Here is a 23,988-nt window from a genome sequence, read left to right as displayed (position 1 = left end):
TTATGGAGATTTGTAAGCAGGCTGCCAGGTGTTCCCCTTGGAGCCTATTCCTGAGGTCTGTTTTAATCTATGGATAAAAAAGTACATTTTCTTCATCATCAAAGCACTAAAAATTTCTATTACATCAAAAAAATATACAAAGGAATACTGAATTTCTATGTGCTTGCCCTATTCATAGCTGAGAAATCCCGCTCGCAATTCTACTTTGCCAGTAAAGCTAATAAAGATGTTTCTTAAAATATTCAGATTTTATGCTTCAGATAGCATCAACTAGGCATCCCCGCGAGTATAACATTTTATTTGGGCTAGTGGGAAATCCTTATTTATTGTGAATGTCAAGCCATTATTAATAACTTGCATGAATGCTGAAGCGGGATAAACGGGATAATGCAATAAGGCCGGTTCCTCGCGTCAAGCTGCTACTGTATGCATCGAAATTGGTTTATAGCCTGACTCAGGGATGTCCGTTTCCTGTAAGCCAAGAAGGCTATGATAAAGCTCATCACGAGCACGACGTAGGCTACCTTTTAAAATAAGGGGTCGGAAGGCGAATCGGGAAGGCTGCGTTATTTTTAATTAGCCTAACAGGACTACTTGCAGTCCAGGTATATGCGCAACAGCAGGCCTGTGTACATGCCTCTCTGTCTTTCTGTCTCTGTGTGTGCGGGTGTGTGCGCGCACGCGCGTGAACGAGAAGAAAGAGCACTATGAATGAACGGAACGATACGCAACGGAATTTTTTTATTTTCAAAATCGCGAGTCTGATTGTGTGGCGATAGGAATCCATTGTGTGGCGCTGCGCCACACAATGGTCTATGTATGGGAAACCCTGTCTTGTTCGAATAGATAATAAATCAGAATTGTTATAATCTTTCAGAATGAGTGAGCTTTTTGTTATACTTGGAGATAAAGTGTTTACTAAGTACTGCCTTAAAAATTTGTTACATTTTTCGTTTACTAAATCCAGACCATCTATCTTTACTTTGTGTAAATTTGGAGTTGGTATGTTCAAAATATTATTCTTAAACAATTGGATAAAGGCTCTTGGGATATTTTGTGTGACTTTCCTATAGGTCTCACTGGAGCAACTCATACTATATTTAGCATTAAAATCATTTAGCTCAAGAATGTTTCCATTTCCATCCAAAATATGCATAACAGACCAAATTTGTTTTGCCATCCAGTCTTCCATTAACATAGACCTCCTCTGACTCAATATCACCCTATTATTCCACAATGGCACATTATGGGGGCTAAAATTATGTTTGAACATCATTTTCCAATATAACAGAGCCTGTTGGTGAAATTGAGAGAGTTTTTTGGGCAGTTTGGATATTTCAAAATCACATACTAATTGAAACTCAATACCTCCAACTTTGTTGAAAACAAGAGAAGGCAGCGAGAACCATATCTCATTTCTTAAGAAGGAACAGATCAATTTGATCTTTAACATTCCATTCATAATTTCAAAGTCAATTGCTTTTATGCCACCATCCTCATAGTCCTTTATCAAATCTCCATTTCTGATGTAGTGATGTTTATTTTTCCATATGAAATTAAAATGAGTTCTATTCATCTCATTATCTCTAGCCACTTTATCCTTCTACAGGGTCACAGGCAAGCTGGAGCCTATCCCAGCTGACTATGGGAGAAAGGCGGGGTACACCCTGGACAAGCCACCAGGTCATCACAGGGCTGACACATAGACACAGACAACCATTCACACTCACGGTCAATTTAGAGTCACCAGTTAACCTAACCTGCATGTCTTTGGACTGTGGGGGAAACCAGAGCACCCGGAGGAAACCCACACGGACACAACATGCAAACTCCACACAGAAAGGCCCTCACCGGCCACGGGGCTCGAACCCGGACCTTCTTGCTGTGAGGCGACAGCGCTACCCACTACACCACCATGCCTCCCGAGTTCTATTCATTTCTTTTACAATTCTTGGTGGGATAGCTAAGGAGTACGCTGGATAGATTAATCTAGATAATGATTCAACCTTGGTTAATATTGTTCTACCAAACAGTGTTAAATCCCTTTGCAGCCAATTATTTAAAGTTTTTTTTTGCATATATCAAATCAAATCAAGTTTATTTGTATAGCGCTTTTAACAATAAACATTGTCGCAAAGCAGCTTTACAGAATTTGAACGACTTAAAACATGAGCTAATTTTATCCCTAATCTATCCCTAATGAGCAAGCCTGTGGCGACGGTGGCAAGGAAAAACTCCCTCAGACGACATGAGGAAGAAACCTCGAGAGGAACCAGACTCAAAAGGGAACCCATCCTCATTTGGCCAACAACAGACAGCCTGACTATAATATTAACAGTTTTAACAGGTATACCCCTCAACTGTCCTCATGGGGCCGTCCTTCACAGGAGCGGTGCGATAAAACTCCGACCAGACACAGGGTACCAGGATGGATCAAGCAGGTCCGAGGGGCAGAAGAGGCCAGCATCTCAATCCCAGGATCAACATGTAACTCAGAGGGACAGATGGGGGGGGGGGAGAGAGAGAGAGAGAAAGAAAACACAGGTTGTTAGGTATGCCCTAAAAATGACAAGTATTAAATCTGTGTGGTAGGCTCGCAGAGACGAGAGTCTTTACATCAGGCATAACACACAACAATGGCATGTTAATATGGTAAAAAATATCATGACCTGCTCTGGCTGGATGCTTGATTGGGTGATGGGAGCACACTCCTCAGCAATGATGAGATGCAGATGGGACCCTTAGGGCTGGCCAAGACAATTCAGTTACATTTCACCGGGTCTGGGACATGCGACAGAATGTCTGATGGCCGATTCCCTGCAGGCTACGATAGCCAGTCGAGGTCTCCACCAAAAGATTTCCTGTTGACTCCATGTAACTCAGAGGGACAGATTTGGGGTGGGGGGGAGGGAAAGAAAACACAGGTTGTTAGGTATGCCCAATGTCACCTGAATAAGTAGGAGCAGTATACATATTGCACCGAGTACAAGCAGGGACTCCAGCAACTAACTATGACAGCATAACTAAAAGGAGAGAGCCAGAAGGTAACACAGGCATGAGGGAGCCCCGGGACATAAAGCAGCCAGCCACTACACCGTCAACAAACTCGAGTGAGCAAGCGAGTGGGGACTGACAGCATCCATACATCCCAGTTTACCAAAACACTCTATGTCTGAGGACCCTCCAGATCTACTCCTTTACCTCATAAACACCATTAACAAAAGGCTTGACTAAACAGGTATGTTTTCAGCCTAGACTTAAATGCTGAGACTGTTTCTGATTCCCGAACATTACTTGGAAGGCTGTTCCATAACTGTGGGGCTTTGTAAGAAAAGGCTCTGCCCCCTGATGTAGCCTTCACTATACGAGGTACCAGCAGATAGCCTGCACCTTTTGATCTAAGTAGGCGTGGCGGGTCATAAAGGAGCAGAAGTTCACTCAGGTACTGTGGTGCGAGACCATTTAGTGCTTTAAAGGTCAATAGTAGTATTTTATAATCAATACGAAATTTGATTGGGAGCCAATGCAGTGTGGATAAGACAGGCGTGATGTGGTCATATTTTCTAGTTCTAGTAAGGACTCTTGCTGCTGCATTTTGAACTAACTGGAGCTTGTTTATGCACTTATTGGAACATCCAGACAGTAAGGCATTACAATAATCCAACCTGGAGGTAACGAAAGCATGGACTAGTTTTTCTGCATCATGCAATGACATTAAATTTCTTATCTTTGCAATATTTCTGAGATGAAAGAAAGCCATCCAGGTGATGTTATCAATGTGAGTTTCGAATGAAAGACTGGGGTCAATAATCACTCTGAGGTCTTTTACTGCTGCACGTGAAGAAACAGAAAGGCCATCCAGAGTCACTGTGTAATCAGAAAACTTACTTCTAGCTGTATGTGGTCCTAGCACAAGTACTTCAGTCTTGTCAGAGTTAAGCAGAAGGAAATTAATAAGCATCCAGTGTCTAATGTCCTTAACACATTCCTCAATTCTATTAAGCTGGTGTCTCTCATCAGGTTTTGCAGAGACATACAACTGTGTGTCATCAGCATAACAGTGGAAACTAATACAATGTTTATGAATAATATTGCCCAGAGGTAACATATATAGAGAAAAAAGCAGTGGACCCAAGACAGAACCTTGTGGAACACCAAACTTTACCTCGGTACGTCTAGAAATATCACCATTTATATCAACATACTGATAACGATCAGTTAGATAAGACCTGAGCCAGGAGAGGGCCATTCCCTTAACTCCCACAACATTTTCTAGTCTATCCAGAAGAATGGAATGATCAATGGTATCAAATGCTGCACTAAGGTCAAGCAACACAAGTAGCGAGACACAGCCCTGATCAGACGCCTACAGTAGGTCGTTTACTACTTTAACCAGTGCTGTCTCTGTGCTATGATGAGGTCTAAATCCTGACTGATACATTTCATGGATGTTATTCCTATGTAAATATGAGCATAACTGCTGTGCCACAGCTTTTTCAAGGATCTTGGAGATAAAGGGGAGGTTTGATATTGGCCGATAATTGGACAGCTGACAGGGATCAAGGTCAGGTTTTTTAATCAGGGGTTTGATAACTGCTAGTTTAAAGGATTTGGGTACATAGCCAATCATAAGAGAAGAATTTATTATTTTTAGAAGCGGTTCAATTACTCCAGGCATTATCTGTTTGAATAGATGTGTCGGTAAGGGATCTAGTACGCAAGTTGAGGCTTTTGATGTAGAGATTAATGAAAGTAATTCAGTTTCTTTTAGGGGAGTAAAACATTCTAACTGATGATCTGATACAGTTATATTGTTAACTACAAGGTCACTTTCATTGTCTAACCTTAAATTAGTAGTTTGAATTTTTTGTCGGATATTCTCAATTTTGTCATTAAAAAAATTCATGAAGTCGTTGCTACTACATACTGCAGGTGTGCATGTGTTGATAGTGGACTTATTCCTGGTTAATTTTGCTACAGTATTAAATAGGAATCTAGGATTATTTTTGTTATCTTCTTTTAGGGAGGAGAAATATGTTGATCTCGCAGCACTAAGAGCTTTTCTATACTTCAGGAAGCTAACAAACTTAGCACAAACTTCCTTCCAAGCTAATTTGAACACTACCAATTTTGTTTGGCGCCATTTACGTTCCAATTTTCGAGTGGTCTGTTTTAATGTGCGAGTGTCATCATTATACCAGGGTGCTAATTTTTTTGTCTCTGACCATTCTCCTTTTTAGAGGAGCTACATTATCTAAAGTATGGCGGAATGTTGACTCTAAGCATTCAGTTGCCTGATCAAGTTCTGCAGGGGCTGATAGTGACCCAATCAAAGTTGACAGCTCTGGGAGATCATTTATAAAGCTCTGTGCAGTAGTTGACATGAAAGTACGTTTAATACAGTAGCGTGGTGAGGTGCATATATTATTACTCAGACATATCTTGAATGAGATGAGACAATGATCTGAGATAACTTCAGACTGTGGAAGTATGACTATATTATCTACGTTTAATCTCATCTCATCTCATTATCTCTAGCCGCTTTATCCTTCTACAGGGTCGCAGGCAAGCTGGAGCCTATCCCAGCTGACTACGGGCGAAAGGCGGGGTACACCCTGGACAAGTCACCAGGTCATCACAGGGCTGACACATAGACAATCATTCACACCTACAGTCAATTTAGAGTCACCAGTTAACCTAACCTGCATGTCTTTGGGGGAAACCCACACGGACAACATGCAAACTCCACACAGAAAGGCCCTCGCCGGCCCCGGGGCTCAAACCCAGGACCTTCTTGCTGTGAGGCGACAGCGCTAACCACTACACCACCGTGCCACAATCCGTGTTTCTGTTAAACACAGTACATTAAACTCCTGATCAGTAATGAGTTCATTAACCATTAGCGCTTTAGATGTAAGAGATATAATATTTAATAGCCCCACCTTTAGATCAAAGGTGCTGGCAGCAGCTGTACAGTCAGTATGATCTAATTTTATATTGATTATAAAATTATATAATTATATATTATAATATATAATTATAATAAATAATTATATAATTATATATTATAATTATATATTATAATTATAATATATAATTATTATATAAAATATAACAATATTATATATTATATTATATAATCCTTGGCAAATTGCAGTGATATAAGAGGAATAAAACACTTCAGGATGTTCCATTATTGGAAAATAATCAACCACAGGGTGATGTGATGTGACGCCAAGCTGGCTGTGATTCCCAAATCCACATTGAGCCATTTGGGGTTCAGTCATGACAGACAGAGTGCCATGGTGGTATTTTATGCTTGGATGGCGTTTGCACTATATTTAGATGAACATCATGATGACGGGGTGGCACGGTGGTGTAGTGGTTAGCGCTGTCGCCTCACAGCAAGAAGGTCTGGGTTCAAGCCCCGTGGCCAGCGAGGGCCTTTCTGTATGGAGTTTGCGTATCCTCCCTGTGGGTTTCCTCTGGGTGCTCCAGTTTCCCCCACAGTCCAAAGACATGCAGGTTAGGTTAACTGGTGACTCTAAATTGACCGTAGGTGTGAATGAGAGTGTGAAGGGTTGTCTGTGTCTATGTGTCAGCCCTGTGATGACCTGGTGGCTTGTCCAGGGTGTGCCCTGCCTTTCGCCTGTACTCAGCTGGGATAGGCTCCTGCGACCCTGTAGAACAGGATAAAGTGGCTAGAGATAATGAGATCATCATGATGATGATGCAGCATTACACTCCCAGAAATAGCGATCAGATATTACTGTGTTGGTATTAAGAGTGCATGTTGTGTACCTTTTTTTTTTTTTTTTGGGCTTTTTTTCACCTTTATTGGATAGGACAGTGTAGAGACAGGAAATGAGCAGGAGAGAGACGGGGAGGGATCGGGAAATGACCTCGGGTCGGAATCAAACCCGGGTCCCTGGATTTATGGTATGGCACCTTATCCACCTCAGCCACGACGCCCCCCACCTTTAATTACCTTTTAAAGTAAAGCTCATTATAAAATGTAATATCTCCTAAAAGAATATTTAAAATGAAGAACAAAAAGGTGAGATGGTGGGACAAACAATGGTGATCAGTGATTGGTCTGTGGTCTGGGACCATGGTAATCAGTGATTGGCTGTGGCTTAAATAGTACATCACCAATAAGGTGCTAGGAGCAGGGCGCTTTTCAGTGCAATGCAGCAGATGAACCCAACAGGGTCAATGGCACACCACCAAATGGCATGTGGAAGAGCCACTCAAATGGCCAATGGATGGCATCACTCAGCAAGTCAGTTGTCACTGCGGGGCAACATCAATACCCGTCAGGCCTGTGGCACTTTTGTGCACAACTTGGCATCAGGTCTGGAGGTCCAGAAAGACAATATGATGGGGCCATGACATCATTTGTCTTACCTTACTGTGCAAGGCGCGTTGTTAGGAGAGGAGAATAGCATGTGAGAGCTCACAAGTCCAGACATTCCGTGGTGGCTTGGCCAAGCCATTTATGCCGCTGTTGCGGGTGATTCTGTTGCTCTGGTGCAGGCCTCACGGCTCATCTGCGTTTCTGTGCATCCTAATGAAGCAGTCATCATTGCTAGCAATGGACAGCCAACATGGGTGGGACCATAGTTACCAGTGATTGGCTGTGGCTGGGACCATGGTTACTAGTGTTTGGCTGTGGGTAGGACCATGGTTACTAGTGATTGGCTGTGGGTGGGACCATGGTGAACAGTGACTGGCTGTGGGTGGGACCATGGTTATTGTCATCGTTGTCGGCTGTGCATCGCTAGCGATGATGACTGCTTCATTAGGATGCACAGAAACACAGATGGGCCGCGAGAAGCCCGCACCAGTGCACACCAGACTTATTCTCCTTTCCTAATGAAGCACCTTGCACAGTAAGATAAGACTAACAATGTCGTGCCCCCATTGTGTTGACTCTCTGGACCTCCAGACCTGATGCCAAGTGGTGCATAAAAGTGCCACAGACCTGATGAGTATGGAAGTTGTCCCACAGTGACAACTGACTTGCCGAGTGATGCCATCCATTGGCCATTTGAGTGGCTCTTCTGCATGCCATCTGGTGGTATGCCATTGACCCTGTTGGGTTCATCTGCCACATTGCACCAAAAAGTGCACTGCTGCCAGTGCCTTATTGGTGATGTACTATTTAACCCATAGCTGGAACCCAGACAGGTGCTACCACTCATAGCAAATAGCAAACCTGGAAGCAATGGTGATTAAGGGGTTGTGGCAGTGGGGGCGTGGTCAAGCGCCGGTCTGTGACAGGAGGGCGGAGTCAGGGAAGGTAAGTGGCAGAATCACTACACCTGACGGCAATTAACCTGTGTTTGTGTGTGTCTTCCCAGTGACCGTGCCCTATTTAAGGAGGGAGATCGAGAGCAGAGGAGATCATCCCTGGACGAGACGCTAGTGTGTGTCTCGGTGTGTTTGGAATCTGTCTATTGTCAGACTGAAAAGTGCGGCAATAAAGCCTCTGTGTGCACCTGATCTCTGTCCTGCCGTCCTCTGTGCTCCGCCCACACGTAGCGAACCGTTACAGTGGTGCCGAAACCCGGGATCCAGAGTGGAGCACCCACCGATCAGCCCCATGGAGTCCTCCCCGTTCGCCGACCTGGTCCACACCCTCGCCACGGCCCAGCAAAGCCAGCACCAGGCGCTCGTCACCCTCCGGAAGGAACAAGAGCGGCGCTTTGAAGCCCTGGTGCTGGCCCAGCAGGAAGACCGCGAGGCATTCTGGCACCTCCTCGCGTCGGCGGGGTCCACCAGCGCTCCGGCCGCGGGCCCGTCTCCCCTCACCATCACCAAGATGGGCCCGCAGGACGACCCCGAGACATTCATCACGCTATTTGAACAGGTCGCAGAAGCCTCGGGGTGGCCGATGGAGCAGCGCGCGGTGCGCCTCCTCCCCCTCCTAACGGGAGAGGCACAGCTGGCCGCGCTACAGCTCCCCGCCGACCGCCGGCTGGCCTGCGCGGACCTCCGCCGGGCCATCCTCCAGCGCGTGGGGCGCACTCCCAAGCAACAGCGCTTCCGCGCTCTGCGCTTGGAGGAAGTCGGCCGGCCGTTCGCGTTCGGCCAGCAGCTCCGGGACGCCTGCTGGTGGTGGCTGAGGGCTGAAGACCGTGATGCCGAGGGGATCATCGACCAGGTGGTGCTGGAACAGTTCGTTGCTCGCTTACCCGCAGGAACCGCGGAGTGGGTCCAGTGCCACTGCCCGGCGTCGCTGGATCAGGCAGTGGAGCTGGCGGAGGATCATTTGGCGGCTGTTCCGGGAGCAGGACAGCAGATGGCGTCTACTCTTCTCTCCTCTTCTCTCTCTCTCTCTCTCTCTCTCTCTCTCCCCTTCCTTCTGTGTCCCGTCCTCGCCCCATTGAGCGCGAGCTGTAATTGTACCCCAAGCTGTAATTATTTTGTCATGAAGTAGCCCGTCGCATACAGAAACAACTGCACATAAGTATTATATTTTTTGCTAGACCATTTTCAGATTTAGGAAAACAAAAATTTCTTTTTCTATTTTGTTCAACTAGAGATTCCTGGCAAAGTCAAAAAGCCTTGATGTAATAAATTAACATTAAGTGGTTGTTTTACACCTTTAAAAACTAAAACGGGTCAGTGGCGACCCGAACACAAGAGGAGGGTTAAATCTCAGACTTTTATAATAATGTGTTCCACATGCGCAAAAAAGTGCTCTTTTTTCCCCCCAGAGCACTTGCTCCCCAAAATGTCTGTGCACGCCACTGCTTATTTGGTCCTGTTCCTTTGGGTCATGAAAAGGAAGGAGTTCCTGGTATCTTAAAAAGAGCACAATGTGTACAAGACTGATTAGAATGCAGTGAGAGACAGATTTGTTTTGTGATCATGACCATTAAACTTAAAAATATGTAGTCATTATGTGAAAACCCTTGCCTGTCTAGAAAGTAGAGGACATCTTCAACCCCACACTCAGCCCTCAGCTGCACATCAATAAATCTCGCATGCTTCAGGAGAGCATCTTCCAACAGGAGTTTATCCATGGCATACTCCACAGCTCTGACCAGAAAGGCCAGTGCTGCCTGCTGGAACAATACAAACTTAATCTTTCACAAACGGGTCTTTCATAACTAATGACAAACTTAAAAAAAAACTTCACTCTTACTGGTATTCACATGCTGCTTTAAAGGTCTGATGACATGTTTTTGACATCTTTGGCGATGTTTTATAACATAAAAAGTAATTCCCGATGATCCATATATTAATTCACGAAGGCGCCTATTTTACAAGTTATGATAAAAAAAACGCGGCTATTTGGGCAAATTTGACAGGGCTGCAGCACCCAGGAGACGAATGAGGAGGAGGGGCTATATGACGTCAGCGAAAGAATCTTCCTCCTCACTTACCAGTTTGTTGTTGATGCGACAGGTGTTCAGTTTATCATTATTAGTATTATTATTATGCATTATAAATTTTATATATATATATATATATATATATATATATTAGTGCTGTCAAGCGATTAAAATATTTAATTGCGATTAATGTCGCGACTGTCGTAGTTAACTCACGATTAATCGCAATTTAATCGCACATTTTTGTCACATGAAAAGCCATTGTAATTCTCTTATCAGCATAAAAAAGTGAATGGGCTTACTCACCGTTCGAACTACGGGGGTACTCGGGGGATCCGAGATCCCCTGAAACAGACATGAGATCCCTTGAAAACATGATTTGGGAAATGTTGGGGGGTCTCTAAAATATTGGCAAAATGATGTTTATTGACATAGCAATCATGTGTAACGGGAAGCATTTGCATATCCGAAGTGAGCGCGCGATGGAGAGCCGCGCTCTGAGACAAGCGCAAGCACCCCCCCAAGGGAAAATAAGGGACCCCCCCGAAAATATCGGCATAGTTCAAACACTGGTTGTACCAATGTTTGTTTTTTTTTATTGCAGAGCATAACACGTCACAGCCACTGCAAAGTGGGGCTGGAGCCGCCGATGGGAAAACGAAACCAGCCGAGCACCATGGCTCTTCGGGGGAGGGCAGAGGACTCTGGCTGTGCGGGGCCTGGCATCATGTCACAGAGCGTTAATCTCGCGATAAAAAAATTATCGCCGTTAAAATTGAGTCAAGTTAACGCGTTAATAACGCGACATTTTTGACAGCACTAATATATATATATATATATATATATATATATATATATATATATATAGTTATTATGCCTTCACGTTGTGTTGCCGGCTTTGCTCCAAAACCCACAAGGATGGAGTAAGTTTATTCAAGTTTCCCAGAGATCCCGAGCTGCATGCGAAGTGGGTGAAGCAAGTCAGGCGCACTCGTGACAAGTGGGAGCCCTCACCAACATCTCTCCTGTGCTCTGAACACTTCGATTTGGATTGTTTTGACACCCTTCCCAGCTTAAAAGAATCTCTTGGGTGTGCAGTTCAGCACAAACGTGTGTTGCTACCATCAGCAGTGCCTACAGTATTCCGGAGGGGGTCTACTAGTAGCTACGCCGGATCCAGCAGTCGCCTGGGACAAGGCGACTCCTCCAAAGACAGTCCTCCTGTCAGAACATGTGTTGAGAAACGACAAGATAAAGGTACGTAGAGCTATAGAGTGCTCCGACATGATGCTAAAAATAGTAACACTGCAGTCTGCGTGGCCATCTTGGAAGTGACTCGCTCCAGAGCGCTCATAGAGTACACATCATAGAGTACACATTCATGATAATCATAAATGTAATCATAAAGTCGGCGTGATATCAGTCATGTATTTGCTTGTGAAAGCTTGCGGCTTTCATGTAACTGCCGCCTAGCAACGAGAGGCAAAGGGTAAAGAGGGTAGGCTATCATAGATTCTATTCGGAAGAGATCAACACATGATTGCTTAAAAATTAGGTATTTTAACAATTTGCATCTGTTTTGTGATTATCGTGACACTTGTTTGTTATATAGAACTGTATGTCTTATCAGCACATCGAGGATCTTCCACCGGAGGCTTTAGCAAGTACTCGTAGCAACACTACACTTTACCCTTTGCCATGCGTTGTTAGGGAACGGTAGAAAGTACCCCGATGACCGACTTCAAGAATATGTAGAAAAAATTTAGAAATTATACTTTCCAAAAGTCATTTGAGCTTAGTGTATTGCATTTCCATTTATATTGTAGGTTCTTGCTGATGTTTTTGCGGAGTATGACGCAGCTGCTGAATGAGAAGCTGCAGAGTTTGTATGTACTAGTTGTGAACATTCACATTATTATCAATCTCATTTATTTAAAATCAGATAAAATCATGCCATCATGATCACTGCTTAAAGTACCAGTATTTGGTTGTTCTTTTGTTCAGAACTGTGATGCCAGCTGCCAAGTAGACCGGCGTTTTCATGCGCCATTTCCATTGAGTAGAACAGCCAGTGAACCGCAGCGTGTTCTTCCGCTGACGTCACAGCATGGCCGCGAGCCACGGACCCAGTTTTCTTGCGCTGTGCAATTAAAAGTTGGATATTCGCATAACAACAGCTTCTTTTCACGTAATTATAACAGAAATCTAACATGTTTGCCATGTTGTATAGTTTATTTAAGAAATTGCATAGAGTCATGTTCGTGTCATCAGCACTTTAAACACACGTTAGTGTCACTGTTATTATTACTGACCAGCGTCTGTTATTGCCTGTGAACAAGTGGAGCTGTTATCGACCCAGATACAATAGTGCTTCTGATTGACTATTGTGTAGCCCCGCCCTTTTCCTTTATTTGATTGGCTGGTAAGTGGCAGGCTCGACTCATGGGAGACGTGCTTGTTTCCTGCCATTTCCATAGCGATAGCGGCGCGCCAGAGAAATTTATATTATAATTTTTTTTCAACATGAGAAATACAATGTGTGGCGGGAGTGCGTGACAAAAGACCGAAAAGCGTGACTGTCACGCTCAATGCGTGAGACTTGAGAGCCCTGCTCTTAGTAATCCGTGACATCAGCACTGGTGTGCACATAATCTGGGATCTGACACAAGCCCAATTATCTAATACAAAGACCATCACCTCTATGCTTTAGTGTGAGGTAGGAGAAAAAAGAAAAAAAAACATAGGTTAGCCATGTTATATAAACAGCAATGTAGCCTAAAACTAAAACAGATCTGAGTTCTTGAGACATCCATAAGGCTAGCCTATAGATAGTGATTAAAAAAAGTGATAAAATTCTCCCATTATATATAAAAAAAAAGGGGGTCAAGCATAATTGCCGATAGAATTAGCACTTTCCTCGAAAACATGGTATAAGGTATCATAAAGCTCAGAAAACACTGTTTGTAGGTTTAACTCAAAGGAGAGGAAAAAATGACGCCAAGACCTGCTGTTACGGCCAGTTAAAGGACGATGATGGCAACATGGCTTGGCTAGCATGAAAACAATACCAACATAGGTCCTAGCATGAAACAATCCAAACAGTCTAGTGGACTAATGTTACCTGTATCAATAGTTTCAGATAAGGAGTCGAGGACCTGACGTGCCTCCTCCGGTGTTTGCAAAAAGGAAGTCTCACCATTAAAAGTCACTTTCAAAGTTGCTGGATACTGAAGAAAGGTCTGAACTCCCTTATCCCTCAGCTCCTTCCTCACTGCAGTAAACGAGCTTCGTTTCTTGGCAGTAGTGGGAGAGTAGTCAGGAAAAAAGCTGAGGATCACTCCGTCGTCCAGACGAATCGGCCCATGTTTCCTAACTTCACGTAGTATGACATCTCGGTCGTTGAAACGGAGAAGCTTGAAAATGACGACTCGGGGTCTCTTGTTAGCGGCACTGACGTAAATGCGATGAGCTCTTTCTGTTTCAGTCTCTCTGTCCACCAGCATTGGTAGCCAAATAGGTAGAGATCTTTTGAGAAAGCCTACTGCATCATCCTTCTCCATACCTTTGGGGAGCCCAAGCAGATGGAGGTTATTACGTCTGCTACGGTCTTGTAGTTCAACTAGCTGTTGTTCGACAGTGTCCAAACGACGGGCATGGCCATTCAGGATTTTCTTTTGTTCTCTCTGTTCCCCTGATATCGATTCAATTTTCAAACACGCAGTAGCCATATGAGAGGATAGTTCGCTTCTCATCGTTGCCATTTCAGACTTCAGTACGCACTCAAGTCTTGCCAGAGTGTCCGCCATTTTAACATTAGCTGTAGCTCCAGTATCAGAACTTTCCGTTAACTTTTTCCTTCTTTTGCTTTGAGGATGAGGGCATTAAAGTCAGCTGTTTACGCACCGTAGACATTTAGAAAAGTAAACCGGCAAAAATAAATCAACACAATCGATATAAATGAGGTTAAACTTTGAAAAAAGGTGGCTTTGTGTCAGGAGCTCCCTCAGTGAGCGTGCAACTCCATAGATGCGTCACGTGATCTCTCTGAAAATGGGATCTTGAAATTGCTTAGGTTTAGTGTACATGTTGTAGTAGTAATTAGACAAGGGTCATTTCTTGCTCAGTTTTTAAGATTTCTGCATGAAACTTGGTGTGCATATAGGTAGTGACTATCTGTACTCTCCATATCATGCATGACGACAACTGATGTCATGACGTCATTTTATGACATCATAAATTTTTCAGGAATGGCTATGAATGGGACCACCTGGCACAGTACCAGGACAAGCTAGACAAAATTCTTTCATGCCATCTTCCATGGCCCTTATACCTTAATACTTTTTTTCACTCATTTGACCTCTGACCTTGACCCTTTGCCAGAATTAGGTCAAAGGTCACTTATATGTTAAATCGCTACTCCTTCATTTTTTCATGAATTTTCACCAAATTGGGTACGGAGACCCTATTTGCAGGGCTTCAAAATATTTTGCATCAGTTAAGCGACTTGACCTATTTTGACTGAGTTACATGACCTTGAACTTCTCAACTAGAATAGAAGAGAATGCCTTTATTGTCATTATACACATGTACAATGAGATTAAAGCATCTCCAATAACAGTGCAAACAGGGTGTAGAGAGAGAGAGAGGAAAAAAAATTAGGTGACTCTAGCAAAAAGTCAAAGTTTTGTCTATTTAGAAGAAGAACAATAACAACTTTATTCATCACACACTTGTGAAATTCTTCTCTGCATTTAACCCATCTGAACACACACTGCACACACGTGTGAGTAATGAGCACACACATATCCAGAGCAGTGGCAGCCATGCTAACAGCGCCCGGGGAGGAGTTCGGTGCCTCGCTCAAGGGCACCTCAGCCCAAGGCCATCCCATATTAACCTAACTGCATGTCTTTGAACTGTGAGGGAAACCAGAGCACCCGGAGGAAACCCACACAGACACGGGGAGAACATGCAAACTTCACACAGAACGGCCCCCACCGGCCGCTGGGCTCAAACCCAGAACCGTCTTGCTGTGAGGCGACCGTGCTAACCATTTACACCACTGTGCCGCCATTTTTCATGGTCTTTGAGTTAGTCTTGCTCCTTTGCCATAGAAAAACATGTTTTAATGACTATTTATAGTTTTGACCTATTGACCTAGGTCAATATTATGTCATGTATTTTCAATGGCCTATATCTCAAAAACGGCACAAGGTAAGGCCATAGTTACTATTAACCATGAACAGGAAGTCATATATGGGCTTTCATTTGGGAGCATTGGTTTTGCCCTGGAGTGACCTTGACAGGTCAGATTAATGATCTGCATATTTTAAATGGCCTGTATCAAGAAATTGGTGAAAGATAGGAACTTAGTTAATATTATTCTCATCTCATTATCTCTAGCCGCTTTATCCTTCTACAGGGTCGCAGGCAAGCTGGAGCCTATCCCAGCTGACTACGGGCGCAAGGTGGGGTACACCCTGGACAAGTCGCCAGGTCATCACAGGGCTGACACATAGACACAGACAACCATTCACATTCACACCTACGGTCAATTTAGAGTCACCAGTTAACCTAACCTGCATGTCTTTGGACTGTGGGGGAAACCAGAGCACCCAGAGGAAACCCATGCGGACATGGGGAGAACATGCAAACTCCACACAGAAAGACCCTCGCCGGCCATGGGGCTTGAACCCGGACCTTCTTGCTGTGAGGCGACAGTGCTAACCACTACACCACCGTGCCACCGTATGTGATCATATACAGATGATAATGTATTATGGAAAGTTGATATTTACCTGAATAAAGAAACATCAATCAATCAAATAAATAAATAACTATTTCCTCAACAATATTTCATAATTTTAACATATAATTAATTGCATTTGGACATTTCACCCTGGAGCTGGCATTTTTCAGGGAAGTAAAATGTTCTTTACAGTGAACATGTACACATTTTGGACACAGGCTTTAAAAGCTGTTTTTACAAACCCCCTTTACAGAGATTTATCCTGAATTACAGAGTTTCTCTCACATACACTCCATATTGTATTCATACATATTTAAGGAATTAGAACTGTTTGTGTTTAAAAACAGTTTGGGTTTAAAAACTCATTTGTACCATCAGCACAAACACACTGAACTGAATATGAGTAAGCAGGAAGAAGAGAAATAAATGGCAAGGACGCGAGGACAACAGGCTACAATGTCATCGATGAACTGTGGTTCGAGAAGAAGCTCTGTGATGTACTCATCAAAGTTGATGGTGCTGAGTTCCACGCGCACGAGATCATCCTGTGTTGCTGCAGCTCATACTTCACGACTTTGTTCACTAACAGCTGCTACCCTCCAGATAAGTACAGTGTCCCTGACATTTCCTCTAAGATGATGGAGCTGATCATGGAGTATGTGTATAGATATCGTGTTAACATCACGGAGGAAAATGTGCATGAGCTGCTGATCACTGCTGATTACCTGGCAGTGAGCAGCCTGGTGAATGAGCGCTGCGCATTCCTGAAGGCTTAGCTGTGTTTGGAGAACTGCATTGGCATCTGCTGTCTTCCTCACTTTGATATCTGTGAGATGTTGAAGCAGTAGGCCTTCCAGTTTATCTTATGGCCCTGTCACACTATAGCGTTTTGTTCGACGTTTGGTTGCGTTTTTAAAAATTTGAGAAACGCCGGGGAACGTCGACGTTCTTCAAATTAAGTTTCTAGGTCAACGATGTCTTGTAACGCTCAGCCAACGTTCCCTCAGTGTCAGGCGACGTTTGTGGTCCAAAATAGCAGCAAAACCTAGCGTTCTCATAGCGTCCACAGCGCTTTGATAGCGTTATCATAGCGTTTGGGTAGCGTCTGCCTTGCGTCCAGGTAATGTTCTGGACGTTACACAGACGCTGGAAAAATTCAGAACGCTGACAGACGTTAGAAAGATGTTGAAAGAACGTTACATGAGCGTTAAGAACGCTCGGCGAACGCTGACGAACGCTGAAAAACGTTGGCGACACGCTGGACAGACGTTCGATGGACGTTACACAGGCGTTAGGCAAGCGTTACCCAAGCGCTAGGCACGCGCTGGACACTCGACCCTGATGGGCCGGCGTCCGCCTAGCGTCCAGGGAACGTCCTGACTTTCGAGTAACGTTCGAGTAACGCCCGCAAACTTTCGTGTAACGTTCCTCTAATGTGTAAGTAGCGTTTTGATAGAACGTCCTGAATTTTTGTGCACACCCAAAACTATTTTTCACCCTCAGCGTTCGCCGACGTCCCTCGACGTTCCCCAACGTTTGCCGACGCTCGTCTAACTTTCTTGTAACTTTTTTCTAACGTTCTCGACGTTCCTCTGCGTTTCGCAACACGTTACTCGAACGCTGGTGAGAACGTCGTAGTGTGACAGGGCACTTACACAACTTTGAGAAGATAGTGCACGTCTTTGAGGAGCTCCTGGACCTGACGGTTGAGCAGCTTGGTGAGATAATTGAGAATGATGAGCTGAACGTGAAACAGGAGAACGTGGTGTTTGAGACCATCTTACAGTGGGTCAGACATGCACCGCAGAATCGGAACGCTCATATGGGCGTGTTACTGCCCAAGGTGCGTATGGAGCTACTGACGCACAGTTACTTTATGAAACATGTGAGGAGCAACGCTTTTGTAACAGATAATGCAGCATGTAAGCCGATCATCACCAGAGTTCTGAAGAACATCTATGGGCTCAACCTGAATGAATCTCTCAGTTCTGACTTCACGCAGCCTCGCCTGCCCAATGCCGTTCTTCTAGCCATTGGTGGCTGGAGCCATGACAGTCCCAACTATGCCATAGTAACGTATGATATGCAAGCAGATCTCTGGGTCAGTGTGATATGCCCTGATGAGAGCCCAAGAGCCTATCACGGGATGGTTTATCTGAATGACTTTGTGTACTGCATCAGAGGATTCGGTGGTGACAATTACTTAAACAGTGTGAGAAGGTTTGAGCCCATCACAAGAACCTGGGCTTAGGTGATTCTCATGCACTCTCGTCAGTGTTGTGTGTGTGTGTATGTGTGCACACTAGACGGTCGTATCTCTGCAATGGGAGGATTTGATGGCAACACAGTTGAGTGATATGAACCTGAGAATAATCAGTGGAGTATGATTGCACTGATGCACAAAACAAGTGTTCAGTGTGTGCGGCGAGTGTGTGTGTAGAAATAGACTACAGCAGACATTCCTGAACTTTTTGGGCAAATGACCCTAAAGTCTTCACCATCCTACATTTGTAATTAATATTTTGAACATTTTAAGAGCACAGTAAAATATGTAGCCTGTGTTTAACATCAATCACATGGACTGGGACGTTTGTCTATTTTTATAGCTGAACTCCACTAGTGTATCGTGGCAGGATAGTGAGAATGATTCAAATGACACATAGTCTATTAAATGAAATGTGGCTTCTAGTAACATTTAAAATATTGGCAGATGTGATAATCAATATTTCTAATATTAATTTATAAAATAAATGAATGAAACAAAAGAGGAGCTTCTCTTGCAATCCCATTTGTAAGTCAAGCTATCCCATGTGGGGACGTGACCCCTGGACTACAGTGTCTGTTAAAGGGGAACAGAGGGCAATATATAGAGTAAATATAACAATAAAACACACATTGATGAACCTTATTCAAGACTTACAAAAGTTTTTTGTTCTAAGGTTGGAAAGTTATAGTGTTTTGAAAGTAGCTTGAGCAAACTATTTCCGCAGTTTGAACAGCCCACCATGATATTAATTTTATCCAATCAGTTTACCGTAGAGCCTCATACATTCGTTGGTTTGTGTACACCTTTGGCCAAGTGGGTGCTAAATTTTTTGCCAGAGCGAGGTCAGTTATATGGCAGTAATTTGATGGTAAAAACAATCTTGCAGCTGTGTCTTGGTTCCATGGTGTAATGGTTAGCACTCTGGACTCTGAATCCAGTGGTCTGAGTTCAACTCTCAGTGGAACCTCTGAAGCTGCTCTTTGCACCTCTTTAAATAATGTATTTCACCTGAAGGCTGCTTTTGAGCAAGCTTGCATATCCCAAACCCTTTGTTTCCATCAACATGGAACAAGTTCTCTTCAAGATAGGTATGTTCCACTTCTGCAATTTTGGATCTGAGGTTTATTCCAGTACCATCACAGCTTCAATGATATAGGGCACTATAGGTCTGGATTTGGGTGCAACATGGTGGCTCGGGGAGCATTAGAACAGTTGGCGGTGGCACAGTCGTGTAGTGGTTAACGCTGTCGCCTCACAGCCAGCATGTTCTGGGTTTGAGCCCAGTGGCTGATGGGGGCCTTTCTGTGTGGAGTATGCATGTTCTTCCTGTGCCTGTGTGGGTTTCCTCTGGGTGCTCTGTTTTCCCCTGAAGACATGCAGGTTAGGTTAATTGGTGGGTCTAAATTGACTGTAGGTGTGAATGGTTGTTTGTCTTTATGTGTTAGCCCTGTGATGATCTGGTGACTTGTCCAGGGTGTGCCCTGCCTCTCGCCCATAGTCAGCTGGAAAAGGCCCCACCTTGCTCGCGACCCTGTACAAGATAAGTGGTTACAGATAATGGATGGATGGATGGATGGATGGAAAGCATAATTGGCTGTGCCCCTAGAACCAAATCAGAGTGATAACTGCCCATCAATGTTTAACTCACTTGGTCTGCTCACATGGTGTGATGGACCATCCATTGTACCCTCTGTTGCCAGATTGGATTGTGTGGGTTGGGCTGTGAACGAGCTCAAGTTCTGATCAGATCCTGTGCACTTTAAATGAAAAACACCTGAGTCAGTCCGCTCAGAATGAAATAGTGGTCAACTGGTGAATTCTCACTATGGACTTTCTGGAAAAGCAGTTAGCTAATGACTCTATTATTTAGTGGTGAATAAGAGAAGAGAAAATACAAAGAAAAAGACCATCTATCTGTCTATCATACCCTAACAATGGCTACTACCTTCCTGGATCCTTCGGTAATTGCTATGTTTTGGAGTGGTTTTGAGTGATTCAAGCAACTAAAGATACCTTTTAGAGTTTATGAAATTAAAGTTACTTTCAAAATGAAGCACAATTAGATGAATTGAAAAAGGAGCACTGATTTTTACGAGATTCATTAGTGCTTCTCTTTGAGGCAATCTCATGCGTGTATTTGAATTTCCTGCGTCCTGCAATCAGTTGAGTTACTGTATTTCAATGGCACATCCAGATACAAGGAATCGATTGACATTTTGCAAAACAACCAGAGAAGCTCGTTTTGCAGAACATTTCCCTCAACAGAAAAAGGCTTCCCCTGTCCTGACAACAACAGGACCTGTGAAGGAGAGAACTGGCCAGTACAGGGATTGAACCTGTGACCTTGGTGTTATTAGCACCACACTCTAACCAACTGAGCTAACTGGCCAAAGAAAAAAAATGTCATGGCTGCTGAGGTGCTTCACTAAATAGTGACGAGGCATTGACTGCCTTGAACAGATGTCTTTTCTCTTGATTATTGTTTTGAAGCCCACAGTTCGACCCACTCACATACAGTATTTACACAGGGGGATGAAAATCCCGACATCCAGTCTCAAAAACGTATTCTATCTACTGAGCAAAGTCAGCATGGATAGCTTTAACAATGTGAAAGAAGGATGCACACCTACTTCCCTTCTTCAACATGGTGGTCCAAAAGCCACCATGTGCTCTGAAGAACCACTTCTCACCAACCTCGACCCAATTGCTCACACTGAACAATAAAGCAACATCTGCTTCCTGAAACATGCGTCAAAAGAAGGAGAAGCAGGCCAAGGATCCCATGTCAGGAAATTAGGTAGTTTTAAAAGACTGATCGATAATGAGGGCATTCTTCATGTTCCTCTTCCAAACGTCTTTGTACCTCAGTTTCTGTCCTCCTTGTTTCTGTCAGCCTCTTTCCTAGGCTCAGTTCTCCATAGAAAACGGCTTCGGGTAGTCGCGTGTCAAGCGTGCGCCAGACGTGTCCACCCCAACGAAGTTGGGAGGCTGTGATAAGTGTTTCCACGCTTACTGTTTTGGCTCGCCTGAGGACTTCTACATCGGGGACCTTGTCCTGCCATCTTATTTTGAGGATTTGATGCAGGTATCGCAGTTGTAGCCTGGTCAGATACTTGAAGTGTTTACCGTAGAGCCTCATACATTCGTTGGCGTAAAGCAGAGGTGATAAGACTGCGGCGTTGTATACTTTCAACTTGCTGGTTCTCTTGATGTCATGGCGAGACCATAGTTGCTTTTGTAAAGCACCGAAGGCTTTGGTGGCAGCTTGAATCTGGCGGTCTACCTCCAAGTCTGATGAGTTGATGTTGTGCATCTGCTTAATGCCTATAATGTAATATAATGGAATGTGATCTCAAAAACAAATTTCTGCTTGCTGCATACATTTCACAAGGGCCAAAGGCTGTATCCGACTGCATGGAAGAAGCCATGAGTTAAACCCTGTAGGGCATGCTGAAATAGCTCAGTAGGGAGAGCGTAAGACTGAAGGTCCCTGATTCATTCCCGGGTATCGGGATTGGTGGTTTGTGTACACCTTTGGCCAAGTGGGTGCTAAATTTTTTGCCAGAGCGAGGTCAGTTATATGGCAGTAATTTGATGGTAAAAACAATCTTGCAGCTGCGTCTTGGTTCCATGGTGTAATGGTTAGCACTCTGAATCTAGTGGTCTGAGTTCAACTCTCAGTGGAACCTCTGAAGCTGCTCTTTGCACCTCTTTAAATAATGTATTTCACCTGAAGGCTGCTTTTGAGCAAGCTTGCATATCCCAAACCCTTTGTTTCCATCAACATGGAACAAGTTCTCTTCAAGATAGGTATGGTCCACTTCTGCAATTTTGGATCTGAGGTTTATTCCAGTACCATCACAGCTTCAATGATATAGGGCACTATAGGTCTGGATTTGGGTGCAACATGGTGGCTCGGGGAGCATTAGAACAGTTGGCGGTGGCACAGTCGTGTAGTGGTTAACGCTGTCGCCTCACAGCCAGCATGTTCTGGGTTTGAGCCCAGTGGCTGATGGGGGCCTTTCTGTGTGGAGGATGCATGTTCTTCCTGTGCCTGTGTGGGTTTCCTCTGGGTGCTCTGTTTTCCCCTGAAGACATGCAGGTTAGGTTAATTGGTGGGTCTAAATTGACTGTAGGTGTGAATGGTTGTTTGTCTTTATGTGTTAGCCCTGTGATGATCTGGTGACTTGTCCAGGGTGTGCCCTGCCTCTCGCCCATAGTCAGCTGGAAAAGGCCCCACCTTGCTCGCGACCCTGTACAAGATAAGTGGTTACAGATAATGGATGGATGGATGGATGGATGGAAAGCATAATTGGCTGTGCCCCTAGAACCAAATCAGAGTGATAACTGCCCATCAATGTTTAACTCACTTGGTCTGCTCACATGGTGTGATGGACCATCCATTGTACCCTCTGTTGCCAGATTGGATTGTGTGGGTTGGGCTGTGAACGAGCTCAAGTTCTGATCAGATCCTGTGCACTTTAAATGAAAAACACCTGAGTCAGTCCGCTCAGAATGAAATAGTGTTCAACTGGTGAATTCTCACTCTGGACTTTCTGGAAAATCAGTTAGCTAATGACTGTATTATTTAGTGGTGAATAAGAGAAGAGAAAATACAAAGAAAAAGACCATCTATCTGTCTATCATACCCTAACAATGGCTACTACCTTCCTGGATCCTTCGGTAATTGCTATGTTTTGGAGTGGTTTTGAGTGATTCAAGCAACTAAAGATACCTTTTAGAGTTTATGAAATTAAAGTTACTTTCAAAATGAAGCACAATTAGATGAATTGAAAAAGGAGCACTGATTTTTACGAGATTCATTAGTGCTTCTCTTTGAGGCAATCTCATGCGTGTATTTGAATTTCCTGCGTCCTGCAATCAGTTGAGTTACTGTATTTCAACGGCACATCCAGATACAAGGAATCGATTGACATTTTGCAAAACAACCAGAGAAGCTCTTGTTTTGCAGAACATTTCCCTCAACAGAAAAAGGCTTCCCCTGTCCTGACAACAACAGGACCTGTAAAGGAGTGAACTGGCCAGTACAGGGATTGAACCTGTGACCTTGGTGTTATTAGCACCACACTGTAACCAACTGAGCTAACTGGCCGAAGAAAAGAAATGTCATGGCTGCTGAGGTGCTTCACTAAATAGTGACGAGGCAGTGACTTTGCCTTGAACAGATGTCTTTTCTCTTGATTATTGTTTTGAAGCCCACAGTTCGACCCACTCACATACAGTATTTACACAGGGGGATGAAAATCCCGACATCCAGTCTCAAAAACGTATTCTATCTACTGAGCAAAGTCAGCATGGATAGCTTTAACAATGTGAAAGAAGGATGCACACCTACTTCCCTTCTTCAACATGGTGGTCCAAAAGCCACCATGTGCTCTGAAGAACCACTTCTCACCAACCTCGACCCAATTGCTCACACTGAACAATAAAGCAACATCTGCTTCCTGAAACATGCGTCAAAAGAAGGAGAAGCAGGCCAAGGATCCCATGTCAGGAAATTAGGTAGTTTTAAAAGACTGATCGATAATGAGGGCATTCTTCATGTTCCTCTTCCAAACGTCTTTGTACCTCAGTTTCTGTCCTCCTTGTTTCTGTCAGCCTCTTTCCTA

At 44.0% G+C, this 23,988-nt stretch overlaps 3 non-coding genes and 1 pseudogene across 3 annotated transcripts; 2 read left to right on the top strand and 2 right to left on the bottom strand.

Annotated features, from left to right (window-relative positions):
- Positions 1–16,491: 16,491 nt before the first annotated feature.
- LOC132882516 (kelch-like protein 10) lies at positions 16,492–18,532 on the top strand (annotated as a pseudogene).
- A 721-nt stretch (positions 18,533–19,253) lies between these two features.
- Positions 19,254–19,325, top strand: trnaq-cug (transfer RNA glutamine (anticodon CUG)). The gene has a single exon. It is a non-coding gene; the product is annotated as a tRNA-Gln (tRNA).
- Positions 19,326–20,673: 1,348 nt separating this feature from the next.
- trnai-aau (transfer RNA isoleucine (anticodon AAU)) lies at positions 20,674–20,747 on the bottom strand. The gene has a single exon. It is a non-coding gene; the product is annotated as a tRNA-Ile (tRNA).
- Positions 20,748–23,397: 2,650 nt separating this feature from the next.
- On the bottom strand, positions 23,398–23,471 carry trnai-aau (transfer RNA isoleucine (anticodon AAU)). The gene has a single exon. It is a non-coding gene; the product is annotated as a tRNA-Ile (tRNA).
- Positions 23,472–23,988: the final 517 nt, after the last annotated feature.

The sequence above is a fragment of the Neoarius graeffei genome, chromosome 3 (assembly GCF_027579695.1).
Source record: "Neoarius graeffei isolate fNeoGra1 chromosome 3, fNeoGra1.pri, whole genome shotgun sequence".
Classification (NCBI taxonomy): domain Eukaryota; kingdom Metazoa; phylum Chordata; class Actinopteri; order Siluriformes; family Ariidae; genus Neoarius; species Neoarius graeffei.
The sequence above is the reverse complement of the archived record's forward strand: the minus strand, read 5'-3'. Positions and strand labels throughout refer to the sequence as shown.